Here is a 15579-nt window from a genome sequence, read left to right as displayed (position 1 = left end):
TGGGTTTGGTTTGCTTTTGCTTTTCTAATTCTTTAAGATGCATCATTAGGTAATATATTGTATTTCTTTTCTTTTCTGATGTAGGCACTTGCTGCCTCACATAGGCTTTAGTATGCTGTATTTTCTTTATCATTTGTTTCATGAAATTTTTCAGTGTCTTCTTAATTTCTTAATTGACCGACTGGTCATTCAGGAACACATTGTTTAGTTTCCGCATGTTTGTATAGTTTCCAAAATTCCTCTTGTTATTGACTTCTAGTTTTATTCCATTGTTGTGAGAGAAAATGCTTGGTATTACTTCAGTTTTTTTGAATGCATTAAGACTTGTTTTGTGACCTAACATACACTCTATCCTTAAGAAGGATCCATCTACTAAGAAGAATGTGGATTCTGCAGCTGTTGGATGAAATGTTCTGTAAATATCTATTAGTCCCTTCATTCTAAGTCCAGTGTTTCTTTATTTTCTGTCTGGGAGTTCTGTTCAATGTTGAAAGTGGGGTGCTGTCTCTAGTTATTGTAGTATTGAGATCAATTCCTCTTTATAGCTCTAACAATATTTGCTTTATCTATCTGGGTGATCCAGTGTTGGATATATATATATATATATATAGTCATTATATCCTATTGCTTGACACCTTTATCATTATATGATGACCTATTTTGTCTCTTCTTATAGTTTTCATCCTGAAATCTATTTTTAAATATAATTATAGCCATTCATGCTCTCTTTTTCATTTCCCTTGGCATGGATATCTTTTTCTATCCCTTTATTTTCAGTCTGTGTGTCTCTTTATAAGTGAAGTGTGTTTCTTGTAGACAACACATGATTGTATCTTGTTTTTTCATCCATTTAGCCACTGCATGACTTTTTACTGGAGAATTTAGTCCATTTACAGTGTTATTATTTGTAAATAAAGATTTATTCCTGCCATTTTGTTATTTGTTTTCTGGTTGTTTCATGTTCTTCTTTTCCTTTTTTCCTTACTTTATGTCTTCCTTTTAGTCAAGGTGATTTTTCTCTGGTGGTACTATTTGATTCCTGGCTTTGTGTTTTTATGTATCCCTTGTATGTTTTTGATTTGAGGTTAACATGAGGCTTGCAAATACTATCTTATAACCCATTATTCTAAACTGATGACAACACTGATTGCATAAACAAACAAACATGTAATAGAAAACTCATAAAAGTTCTATATTTAAATTTCATCCCCCTCACTTTTTAACTTTTTTCCTCATTAGGTCAGATTGTACTGTCTATGTCTTGAAAAGTCGTTGAAGTTATTATTTTTGATTGGTTCATCATTTAAATTTTCTACTTAAGGTAAAAGTAGTTTACATGCCACAATTACAGTTTATAATATTCTGTGTTTTACTGTATGCTTACTATTACCTTTGGGTTTTGTACCTTCAGATGACTTCTTCTTGCTCATTAGCATCTTATTCTTTCACATTGAAGAACTCCCTTTAGCATTTTTTTGTAAGACAGGTCTGGTGAGGAAATCCTTCAGCTTTTGTTTGTTTCTGAAGGTCTTTATTTCTTCTTCAGGCTTGAAGGATATTTTTGCCTGATGTACTATTCATGATGTATGTATTTTTTTCATTCAGCAATTTAAATATATCATGCCACTCTCTCCTGTTATGTAAGATAACCATGCAAAATTCTGATACCAGATGTATTGAAGCTCCATTGTATGCTATTCATTTCTTTTTTCTTGCTGCTTTTAGAATGCTTTCTTTGTCCTTAACCTTTGGAAGTTGGATTATTAAAGACCTTGAGGTAATTTCTTTTGGGTTAAATGTTCTTGGTGTTTTATTACCTTCTTGTACTTGAATGTTAATATCTTTCTCTAGGTTTTGGAAGTGCTCTGATATTATTCATTTGAATAATCTTTCTACACTTATCTCTTTCTCTACCCCCCTTTAAGGCCAATAACACTCAGATTTACCCTTTTGATGCTATTTTCTAGATTTTTATGTGTGTTTCATTTTTTTTCTCTCTTTTTGTCCTCTTTGACTCTGTGTTTTCAAATAACCTGTCTTCAAGCTCACTGATTCTTTCTTCTGCTTGATCAATCCTGCTATTAAGAGAATTTAATGAATTCTTCAGTATGTTAATTGCATTTTTTGCCTCTGGAATTTCTGCTTTTATAAAAATTATTTCAATATCTTTGTTAAATTTACCTGATAGAATTCTGATTCCTTCTCTGTGTTACCTTGAATTTATTTGAGTTTCCTCAAAACAGCTATTTTGAATTATCTGTCTAAAAAGTTACACGTCTCTGTTACACCAATTAGTCTCTTGTGCCTTATTAGTTCATTGGATGAAGTCGTGTTTTCCTGAATGATCTTGATGTTTGTAGATATTCATTGGTGTCTGAGCATTGTATAGTTACGAATTTATTGTAGTGTTCAGATTCTGGGCTGGTTGTGTTCATCCTTTTTGAGAAAGTTTTCCAGGTATTCAAAGGGACTTGGCCTCCAAGTCCAATAATGCTATGTTTTTTGCAGACTCATAGATATACTACCTTGGTGGCCTTAGATGAGATCTGGAAGAATTGCATTGATTACCAGAACAGACTCTTGTTCATTTCCCCTTGTATTCTCCCAAAGAGTCAGTCTCTCTCTCTCTCTCTCTCTCTCTCCCCTAAGCCACCTAGAGCTGGGGATGGGGTGACATAAGCACACCAGTGGCCAACACCACTGGGACTATGCTGGGTCAGACCTGAAGCCAGCACAAAACTGAATCTCACCCAAGACCTGTAGCATAGCGCTAAGTCTCACCCAAGGCCTAGTATGTTTGGATAAAAGACTGTAACCACTATCTGCTACCACCTGTGTTTACTATCTGGCTACCACCTAGGCCCCTACAATTAGCAGGTAGCAAGGCCAGCCAGGTTTACATCATACCCTTCAGAGCAGTGAGTTCCCCCAGGACTAAGGCAGGTCCAGAAATGCTGTCTGGGAGTCAGGGATTAGAGTCAAAAATCTTAGAAATGTACTTGATATTCTATTCTACTGCAGCTAAGCTGGCACTCAAACCAGAGTACAAAGTCCTGTCTGCTCTTGCCTCCCCTTTTTGCAGGCAGAGGAGCCTCTCTTTGTGTCCACAGCCACTACTGTCCCACAGAGGGATTTACCAGGTCACCACTGTTGTTCACTTAAAGCCAAGGGCTCCCCATTCAGGGCAGTTGGCCCTCCTCTGGCCCATTGCAGGTCCAGAAATACTATCCAAGAGCCTAGGTCTGGACTTAAGGACCCCAAGGGCCTGCTTGTTGCCCTATCCACTGTATTCAGGCTGGTACCTAAGGTGCAAGACAAAGTCCCCTTTACTTTTTCTTTTGCTTCTTTCAAACAGAAGGAGTCTTTCGCCATAGCCACCACAGCTGGGAATATGCTAGGTCACCCCTAAAGCCAGCACATCTCGGAGCCCAAGGCCCATGGCATAATACCTGGGTATCGCTGATGGTTATTAGGGGTCCAAGGGCTCTTTAGTCAGTAGGTGATGAATCCGGCTAGGACTTGGTCCTTCTCATCAAGGCACTGGTTTCTCTTTCATTCCAGGATGTGTCTTGAAACGTCAGTGACCTTGGGCCTGGAATGGGGACCTCATGACTTTGCCCAGTTTCCTATCCTATTGTGGCTGGGCTGCTATTCAAGGTGCAATACAAAATGGTTTTTACTCCTTGCTATCCTCTCCTAGAGCAGAAGGAAGTTGTCCCTATTTTTTTTCTTTTTTTCTTTTTTTTTTTTTTTTTGCTTCAGGCTGCACTGCCTGAGGTTGGGGGAGGAATAGCACAAGCACTCCTTTAGCCTCTCTGGCTGGTGACCTTCTAGGTCACGTGCTACCTAGTCCACTGGCTCTAAGCCTGGCCCAGCACAAGAAGTTGCCTAGGAATTGCAATCCTTACATTCTAGACTGCCTGTCAAGTTTATCTAGGACCCCAGAGCAGTTTGGCCTATGGTACTGATGCCTGCAGAAACTCAAGGTCCAACCACAGGGGTGGATGATTACAGTGCGGCTGGATCTGGTCCAAATGCTCCCTCAGTGCATGGACACTGGCTGGGCCCAACAATGCTTTGTTCTCTGCTATGACAGAGCAGCACTGATTTCAATGTAAAGTCTACTAGTCGCTGTACTCTCCCTCCCTTGAGAGTGCATAGACTTTCTCTGTACCATACAGCCACTTCTAGAGGACAGGGGAATGATGGCATTGGTGATTCAAGACTGTCCCCTACCCTCTTCAATGCCTCTTTCAGTGATATAAAGTTAAAACCAGGTACTGTAATTGCTCATGTGATTTTTGGTTGTTGTGATGGTGGTATTCTGTGTGCAGATCATTGTTAAAATTTCATGTTTCTACTGGGAGACAAATAGTGTAGGCTTCTATTCTGCCATCTTTCTCTGCCCTTCAATGTGATTTCTTAATGAACTACAAGAGCCAAATGAGAGCATTTCTTAAATGTTACCTACATTAAAATGTGAGCAAAATTCAACACAAAACTATAGTTTCTGGTGCATCCTATTCAATTTGGGGAAAGTATATTCAGATCTGTCACATTGTCATGAGACCAGTTTCTGGATGCAAGACTTTCGAGCACATTCTGTTTCTGCAACCACACATACTCTCTTGGATGAACCAAGCTGATTATTTGTAAAGCACAACAGGATAATATATTAGGAGCCAATGCTAAGTAAATAAATTACTCAGTTGTGCATCCTTTTCAAGGATTCATAAACTTAGCCAAAAAAAATTGTGTTTCAGTCAGTGTTCTAGATGTTATAGTTATTGGTTGCTAGATCTAAGATTAAAAAAGATACTGTCCTCAAGGCTTGAATTTAATAAAACTAAGAATCAGAACTCAAGAATTAGAACAACTCTGACAACTCCAGATTCTAGAAAGAAGTTGGTTTCTCTGTCACTGTGGCTTGCTCTTTCTCTAGATTTGACCTGACATAGGATGAGATGAAATGTAAGACAAAGATAGATCCAAGAAGAGTTAGTGTTATTCTTCAGTGAAGAGCATTTATATTTGTCATTATCCCTTTTATTTGATGTAGAAGGATCATTTGAGATTAATTGTTATCAATCTCAGTGCCCCCAATTCATGGTGCCTCTTTTGAGAAAATATTTTCCATTTTAGTTCTTCTTTTGGTTATATATTGAGAAAAGGCCCCTTCAGAGAAGATGACAAAGATTGAGCATGCAAGTTAGAGAATGAAACTGAGGGAACAGCTGAAGTTTGTCAACATTTTTCTAAGAAATGTACAGATTGGAGAACTGCCTTCAACTTGTTCAGTAACTAACTGCTTTTGTGGGGGTATGCTGTGGTTATCATGCAATTTATTTTCCTTTTCAAAAAGATATCTAATCTGAACAGGTGGTAGAAATTGTCTCTGTTTAAAAGCTTTTTATAAAAAATGAGGTCAAACAAGAACGATAACTACTGCATCAATCACAACTCTATTGTTTACCATCTCCAATTTTCTCTTAGGCAGAAGGAAGAAAATAACTACAAGGTTTACAGATACTTCCGAAGATCCAAATCTCTAACACTTATTTCTGCTGCTTAAAATGCATTAATCTAACATTGTAACCCTGACCTTGTACAAGCCTTAACTTCTATGTAATATATCCATGTAACGAAACTGCACTTGTACCCTTTAAATTTATACAAATAGAAAAATAAAAAATGCAATTTTCAAATAAAATTACTATAACATGGTTTCAGTAGTAGGTTTACAGATTCTTTAATTTATGTTCAGTTCTAGAATTTCCTTTGCCATTAACCAATAATGCAAAATTGTTCACTTTTACATTCACTGTCTAGGAGCACATTGTGTCTTCACATTTCCCATTTTCTAACTCACTCTACCCTAGAGGCATAATATAATTTGACCTGCAATTCCTAACATAGATCTTATTTTAGATATTCTTATCATCAGGAACATAAAGACTGAAACTCTGAGAAATGTTCTAATCATACTCTTTTTTAAAAAATATGGGTACATAGCAAGTATATATATATGTATATATACACACACACAAACACACATATATATATGGGGTACACGAGATATTTTGATACAGGCATACAAGACATAATAATGACACTAGGGTAAATGGGGTATCCAGCACTTCAAACATTTATTATTTCTTTGTGATACAACAATCCATTACACTCTTTTAGTTATTTCTAAATTTACTACAAATCATCATTGACTACAATCACCTTGTTGCATTATCAATCACCAGATCTTATATGTTTTAACTATGTTTATGTACCCATTAACAGTTCCCACTTCCCTCTACCCCACTACACTTCCCAGCCTCTGATAACCATTATTCTACTCTCTATGTCCATGAGTTCATTTGTTTATATTTTTAGCTCCCACAAATGAACTAGAACTTGCAATATTTGTCTTTCTGTGCCTGGCTTATTTTAGTTAACATAGTGACTTCCAGTTCTATCTATGTTTTTGCAAATGACAGGTTCTTGTTCTCTTTTCTGGCTGAATAGTACTCTATTGTGTATATGTACCATATTTTTTTAATCCATTCATCTGTTAATAGACACTTAGGTTGCTTTCAAATCTTAGCTATTGTGAACAGTGCTCCAGCAAACATAGGAGTGCAGATATCTCTTGAATATACTAATTTCCTCTCTTTGGGGTATATATTCAGCAATGGGATTGCCAAATCATATGGTAGCTTTACTTTTAGTTTTTTTGAGGAACCTCCAAACTGTTCTCCGTAATGGTTGTACTAATTTGCATTTCCACCAATGGTGCATGAGGGTTCCCTTTTCTCCATATCCTTGCCAGCATTTGTTGTTGCCTGTTTTTTGAATATTAACAGGGGTGAGATACCTGATAGTAGTTTTAATCTGCATTTCTCTGATGCTCAATAATATTGAGCACCTTTCAACATGTCTAAGTGACATTTGTATGTCTTCTGAGAAATGTTTATTCAAATCTTTTGCCTATTGTTTGACTGGATTATTAGACTATTTCCTATAAAGCTGTTTGAATTCCTTATATTTTCTGGTTATTAATCCCTTGTAAAATAGGTAGTTTGCAAATATTTTCTCCCAACCTGTAGTTGGTTTCTTGACTTTGTTGATTGACTTATTTGCTGTCCAGAAGCTTTTTACCTTAGTGTGATCCCATTTGTCCATTTTTTCTTTGGTTGCTTTTGCTTTTGGGGTATTAATAAAAAAATCTCTGCCCAGACCAGTATCTTGGAGAGTTGTCCCAAAGTTTTCTTTTAGCAGTTTCATAGTTTGAGGTCTTAGATTTATGTCTTTAATTTATTTTGATTTGATTTTTATATATGGTGAGAGATAGGGGTCTAGTATCATTCTTCTGTATATGGATATCTAGTTTCCCCAGCACAATTTATGAAAAAGACTGCTCTTTCCCTAATACATGTTTTTGGCACATTTGTTGAAAATTAGTTCACTGAAAATTTATGGATTTATTATTGTATTCTCTATTCTGTTCCATTGGTCTTTCTGTCTGTTTTTATGCCAGTACCATGCTGTTTTGGTTACAATTGCTCTGTAGTATAATTTGAAGTCAAGATATATTATTCCTCCAGTTTAGTTATTTTGCTGAAGGTGGCTTTAGCTATTATGAGTCTTTTGTAAGTCTGTATAAATTTTAGGATTATTGATCATAATCTCTTGATGTTTGCACACTCAAAGGAAAGTTTTTCATTGAAGCAACAGAAGATTCTTTTCTCCCTCTCTCTCTTTATATATCTATGTAAAATATATAGATATAAAATATCTATATCTGTATTTATACAGATATAAATATTTTGAGATGGAGTGTCACTCTGTTGCCAAGGATGGAGTACAGTGATATGATTAAGACTCACTGAAGCCTCAACTTCTTGTGCTCAAGTGATCCTCTTACCTCAGCCTCCCAAGCAGCTGGGCCTATAGGTATATGCCACCGTGCCCAGCTTATTTTTGTATTTTTTTTATAGAGATGCAGTTTCATCATATTGCCCAGTCTGGCCTAGAATTCCTGGGCTCAAGCGATCAACCTGCCTCAACCTCTTAAAGTGCTGGGATTACAAGTGTGAGCCACCACATCTGGCCTATTTTATCAATATTGATGCTATATTGATTGTTTATGATAAGTTATTAGTTGCCATGCATTAGGGACAAAGCAAATGATCCAAGTGTGGTAAATATTATAGGTGATGTACAGACAGGCAGAAACTCAGGAAAATGGGTCTACACATTATAATTCTACAGAGAACCAAGGAGTTCTATTTTGCATGGTGGTCTAGGCTATTCTTGCATTGCTATCAATAAATACCTGAAAGTGGGTAATTTGTAAAGAATATGAGTTTAATTTTTGCACGGTTCTGCAAGCTGTACAGGAAGCATGGCACTGGCAGTTGCTTGGCTTCTGGGGAAGCCTCAGGAAGCTTTTATTCATGGCAAGAAGGCAAAGCAGGAGCAGACAGGTCACATGAGAAAGGCAAGAGCAAGCAACTGTGGAGGTGCCACACACTTTTAAACAACCAGATTTCATAAGAACTCACTATTGGGAGGACAGTACCAAACCATGAAGAATCTGCCCCCATGATACAATCACCTCCCACCAGGCCCCACTTCCAACATTAGGGAATACATCTCAACATGAGATTTAGAGGGGACACACATCTAAACTATATTACATGGATAGTATGGAAATTATCCCCAGTGATATTTATAAACACCATTCTCTCACATGCATGATCAAATATAGAACATAAAATTATTTATATAACATAAAATACTATTCTGTAAATTTCTTTAACTTTTTGCAACCTAACAAAAACACTAAATAATTTTCTAGAACATTCTTTATGGGTATGCAATTAATAATTTTCACTCAAAGTTATCTTTCTCTGAATTTAGAAATACAGTCCTGTCTTCTGGCTTTTATTTCTCATAGAGGCTATACTGTATTTGTTCTCCTTATATATACAACATAAAAAAGAACTTTGAAGATCCAGTTGTGCACTTATTATAATCTGGTACCTGTCTATTTGGTGCTGTTTCATTCTTTTTTTTTTTTTTTTTTTTTTTTTGAGACAGAGTTTCGCTCTAGTCACCCAGGCTGGAGTGCAATGGCGTGATCGCGGCTCACTGCAACCTCTGCCTCCCAGGTTTAAGTGATCCTCCTGCCTCAGTGTCCCGGGTTCAACCTCCTAGGTAGCTGGGATTACAGGTGCCCACCACCACACCTGGCTAATTTTTTTCATTTTTAATAAAGATGAGGTTTCACCACGTTGGCCAGGCTGGTCACAAATCCTGACCTTAGTTAATCCACCTGCCTCAGCTTCCCAAAGTGCTGGGATTAGAGGCATGAGCCACCACATCCGGCCATAATAGTCTCACAGTAAAGAAAAGTCGAGGACCTGTTGGATTCACTGCTGAATTCTACTAAGAAGAACTAATACCAGTCCTACTGAAACTATTCTGAAAAATTGAGAAGGAAAGAATACTTCCATACTTAGTTTATGATGCCATTATTACCCTGACACCAAACCCAGAAAATGACACACACACACACACACACAAAACTACAGACCAATATATCTGATGACTATTGATGCAAAGATCCTCAGCATAATATTAGCAAACCAAATTCAACAATACATTAGATAAATCATTCATCATGACAAACTGAGATTTATCCCTGAGATTCAGGAATGATTCAACATATGCAAATCAATTAATGTGATACATCATATCAACAGAATAAAGGATAAGTCATAGGATCATTTCAATTGATGCTGAAAAACGATTTGATGAAATTCAGCATCATTTCATGATAAAATTCTTCAAAGAACTGGGGATAGAATAAACCACCTTAACATAATAAAAGTCATTTATGACAGAACCACGCTAGTATACTGAATGGGGCAAAACTCAAAGCCTTTCTTCTGAGTTCTAGTACATGACAAAGATGCCCATTGTCACCACTGTTTTTCAACATAGTATTAGAAATCCAATGAAGAGCAAACGGACAGGAGAAAGATATATAAAAGGCATCCAAATTGGAGGGGAAGAAGTCAAATTATCCTTGTTTGCAGATAATCTGATTATGTATTTGGAAAAGCTAAAGACTCTATAGGAAAATTATTAGAACTGATAAACAAATTTAGAGACATTGCAGTATACAAAACCACCATAAAAATCAGTACAAGATCTATATGCCAAAAGTGAACACTCTGAAAAGTAAATTCAAAAACTAATCCCATTTACAATAGCCACATCTAAAATTAAACATGTAGGAATTAACTAAACCAAAGAAGTGAAAGATCCCTATAATGAAAACTATAAAACACTGATTAAAAACATTGAAGAGGACACCAAAAAAGAGGAAAGATATTTTATGTTCAGGGATTGGAAGAATCAATATTTTTAAAATGTCTGTACTACCCAAGGCAATTTACGGATTCAATGCAATCTCTGTCAAAATACCAATGACTTGCTTCATAGAAATAGAAGGAAATCCTACAATTTATGTGAACCACAAAAGACCCAGAATAGCCAAAGCTATCCTGAGCAAAAAGCACAAAACTGGAGGAATCACATTACCTGAATTCAAATTATGCTATATAGCTATAGTAACCAAAACAGCATGGTACTGGCATAAAAACAGACACAACCAATAGAACAGAAGAAAGCGCCCCCAAAGAAATCCATACATCTACAGTTAACTCATTTTCAACAACAGTGCCAAGAACATACACTGGGGAAAAGGTAGTCTGTTCACTAAATGGTGCTGGGAAAAGTGGATATCCATTTGCCAAAGAATGAAACTAGACCCCTGTCTCTCACAATATACAAAAATCAAATTAAAATTGATCAAAGACTTAAATCTAGGACTTCAAACCATGAAACTTCTATAAGAAAACATTGGGAAAAATCTGTAGAACGTCAGCCTGGGCAAATATTTCTTGAGTAATATCCCACAAGCACAAGCAACCAAAGCAAAAATGGACAAATGAGATCACAAGTTAGAAAGCTTCTGCACAGCAAAGGATACCATCAATGAAGTGAAGAGACCACTCACAGAATGGGAAAAAATATTTGCAAACTACCCATCTGACAAAGGATTAATCAGCAGAATATATAAGGAGCTCAAACAACTTTATAGGAAACAATCTAATAATCCGGTCAAACAATGGGCAAAAAGATTTGAATAAACATTTCTCAAAAGAAGACATACAAATGGCCCACAGGAATATGAAATGGTGCTCAATATCACTGAGCATCAGAGAAATGCAAATCAAAACTACAATGAGATATCATCTTACCCCAGGTAAAATGGCTTATATCCAAAAGAGAGGCAATAACATACATTGTTGGTGGCAATGCAAATTAGTACAACCACTATGGGGAATAGTTTGGAGGTTTCTCAAAAAACTAAAAATAGAGGTACCACAAGATCCAGCAATCCCACTGCTGGGTATGTACCCAAAGGAAAGGTAATCAGTATATCAAAGAGATGTCTGCACTCCCATGTCTGTTGCAGAACTGTTTACGATAGCTAAGATTTAGAAGCAACCTAAGTGTCAATGGATGAATGGATAAAGAAAATGTTGTACATATACGCAATGGAGTACAATTCAGCCACAAAAAGAATGAGACACAGTCATTTTGAACAATGTGGATGGAACTGGAGATCATTATGTTAAGTGAAATAAGCCAGGCACAGAAAGATGAACATTGAATGTTCTCACATATGTGTAGTATCTGAAATTTAAAACAATTGAACCCATGGAGATAGAGAGTAGAAGTATGGTAACCAGAGTCTGGCAATGGTAGTGGGGGGCTATGGGGGGGAATTGGGAATGGTTAGTGGGCACAAAAAATAGTTAGAAAGAATGAATAAGACCTACTCTTTGATAGCACAACATGGTGACTATAGTCAACAATAACTTAACTGTACATTTTAAATTTCTTAAAAAGTGTAATAAGATTGCTTGTAACACAAAAGACAAGTGCTTGAGGGGATTTATACCCAATTTTCCATGATGTGCTTATTTCACATTGCATGCCTGTATCAAAACATCTTGTGTACCCCATAAATATATATATCTACTATGTACACACAACAATTAAAAATAAAAATAAATTTTTAAAATGGTCCTGAGAAAACTGGATAATTATATCCAGCAAAAAAATGAAACTGGACCTATATCTCTCAGCATATACAAAAGTCAACTCAAGATGGATTGAAAACGTAAATGTAAACTAGAAACCATAAAACTGCTTGAAAAATAGGAAAACGCTTCAGGACATAGGTCTAGGCAAAGATATTAAGACCTCAAAAGTACAGACAACCATGCCTGTAATCCCAGCACTTTGGTAGGCCGAGGTGGGTGGATCATAAGATCAGGAGTTCAAGACCAGCCTGGCCAAAATGGTGAAACCCTGTCTCTACTAAAAATGCAACAACAACAACAACAACAACAACAAAAGCCAGGCACAGTGGCAAGTGCCTGTAATCTCAGCTACTCAGGAGGCTGAGCCAGGAGAATCACTTAAACCCAGGCAGCAGAGGTTGCAGTGAGCTGAGATCATGCCACTGCACTCTAGCCTGGGCGACAGAGTGAGACTGTCTCAAAAAAAAAAAAAAAAAGGAAAAAGAAAAAGAAACAACAACAACAACAAATAACGGACAAAACAAAAAATAGAATAATCAGACTATATTAAACTAAAATATTTCTGCATGGCAAAAGAAACACTTAATAAAGTGAAGAGACATCCTGTTGAATCAGAAAAAAATATTTGCAAATTATTTCTGTAACAGTGACTAATATTCAGAATATACAAGAAATTCAAACATCTCAGTAGTAAAAACAAAAGAAAATAACAAAATAATTCCATTAAGAAATGAGCAAAGGACATGAATACATATTTTTCAAAAGTAGACATGCAAATGGCCAACAGTTATATAAAAAATGCTTATCATCACTAATCAGGGAAATGCCAATCAAACCCACAATGGCTATCATCTCACCGTGGTTAGAATGGTTATTATTAAAAAGATAGAAAATAACAGATGCTTAAAGATGTACAGAAAGGGTAATTCACATGTGTATCATGACCCTATTCATAGAAGTGAAGATATGGAATCAATCTAAGTGCCCATTAATAGATGAATGGATACATATATGGCATATATACACAAGAGAATACTATTGAGCCATAAAAAGAATGAAATCATGTCATTTATAGCAACATGTGTACACTGGAGGTCATTATGTTAAGTGAAATACTCCAGAAACAGAAAGACAAATATGTGTTCTCACTTAAATGTGGGAGCTATAAAGCTTGATCTCATGGATGTAGACAATCAAATGATGAATATCAGAGACTGGGAAGGATGAGTGTGGGAAGGGAGAAAATGAAGAGAGGTTGGTTATAGGTACAAACACACACAGTTAGATAGAACAAACAAATTCAATTTCTTTTTTTGTGTTTGATCTTTATTTTTATTTTTTTAATTTTATTTTAAGTTCAGGAGTACATGTGTAGGTTTATTACATAGGAAAATGTGTGACATGGGGGTTTGCTGTGCAGATTATTTCATCATCCAGGTATTAAGTCTGGTAACCATTAGTTATTTTTCCTGATCCTCTCCCTCCTCCTGCTTCCATCCTTTGATAGGTCCCAGTCGGTGTTGTTACCCTCTATGTGTCCACATGTTCTCATTATTTAGCTCCCACTTATAAGTGAAAACATGTGGTATTTGGTTTTCTGTTCCTGCATTAGTTTGCTAAGGATAATGGCCTCCACCTCCGTCTATATCCCTACAAAGGACACAATCTTGTGGGTTTTTTTAATGGCTGCATATTATTCCATGGTGTATATGTACCACATTTTCTTTATTCAGTGTATCATTGATAGGCACTTAGGTTGATTCCATGTCTTTGCTATTGCGAATAGTGCTGCAGTGAACATATATGTGTCTATAGCACACATATATAGTATATACACATATAGCACACACATATATATATATATAGCAACAATATTATGCATATTTCAAAGTAACCAGAAAATAGGTCTTGAAATGATACCAACACATTAAAATGCTAAACACTAAGGTGATGAATACCTTAAATACCCTGACTTGATGATTACTCATTCTATACATGTAATATACACTCACAGGTACCCCATAAATATGTAAATATGTATATATCAATAAAAGGGCAAATATTAAACATAACTCTATTAGCACTATAGTATTTAAATTGTGCATTGTTTTGAACAACTTTAACTCCAAAAATGCCCCAAATCCATGCAACATAGGATGCAGAAATATGGATGGAGGTAATTTACAGAGGCAGTTCTTCATTAGAAGATGATCGAATTAAATTACTGAGTTTAATTTATAACTCAGTATAAATTAAAATTACTTTGGATTCATGTACCTAAACTAGACTCCAAAAAGAGGGGCAGTTCTGGTGTTTGGTGAGAGTCTGATTTCTGGCATTTGGACACCTGCCTTCTAGCTATATCAGAGAGGGAGAGTAAGAGGGAGAGTGCATTCTTTTTCCTGTCTTATCTCTTCTTATAAGAGCACTAATTCTATCATGAGGGCTTAAAACATGTTACCTAATCACCTCCCCAGGACCATATCTAAATATCATTTTATTGGAGATTAGGGTTTAATATATGAATTTGGGAGGGGACATAAACATTCAGTCTATAGCACTTGAACATTTGGATACCATTTTATCTTATTTTATATAATTTGTCCTAAAACTATCTAAGTCTAAAATAGTATAGCTTCACTAAGTAGTTTGTTTTTGATTCGCTCCTTTTATGTGATATTTAAAATTACCTCCTAATTTCCCAACTGGAGGAGATTTTGTCATTAATTACCTTGACCTTCTACAGAAAGATGTTTATCTTTCTGTACTAGTTTTCTCATTAAAATTGACAGAATAGTCCTGTTTAGTGTAAGCTAATTAGTCTTGTACACGATTTTTAAAAATTACTTAGCAGTGCGATTTACTATCCAATAAATTATTTACCAATATACTCCCATCAGAAAATAATTTTAGAGATATTTTGTGGCAAGTGCGTTTCTGCACATCCTTTGTTGATTATGCTTAGTGATGGTGAATCCAGTACAATTTTGAGTCCTTTCTCTACTTGTATAAAAAGGAAAAACCAAATTTCCCAATTCTTAAAATAATTCAATGTAAATTAAAACTACATAAGGTAAACTATTTAGGCACTTGCTATAATACTCTATGCTTTAGAATCAGGCCTAACTAAGATGAAAGGCCATATTTTTTTTTTACAAATATATAATGATTGTACATATTTCTGGGGTACCTGTGATGCTTTAATATATGCACACAACATGTAATGATAAAATCATATTAATTAGGATATCTATACACCAAATATTTATCATTCTTTTTGCTGGGAACACTCCAAATCTTTTTACCAGTACCTTTTTTAGTATTTTTGTCAAGCATCAATTTACAGAACATTTTTTTCTACAGTGTCAATATCAGATAAGGTATTTCGTTACCTAATTGT

This window comes from Gorilla gorilla, chromosome 4, assembly GCF_029281585.2.
Source record: "Gorilla gorilla gorilla isolate KB3781 chromosome 4, NHGRI_mGorGor1-v2.1_pri, whole genome shotgun sequence".
NCBI lineage: Eukaryota > Metazoa > Chordata > Mammalia > Primates > Hominidae > Gorilla > Gorilla gorilla.
This window is presented reverse-complemented; position numbering follows the sequence as displayed.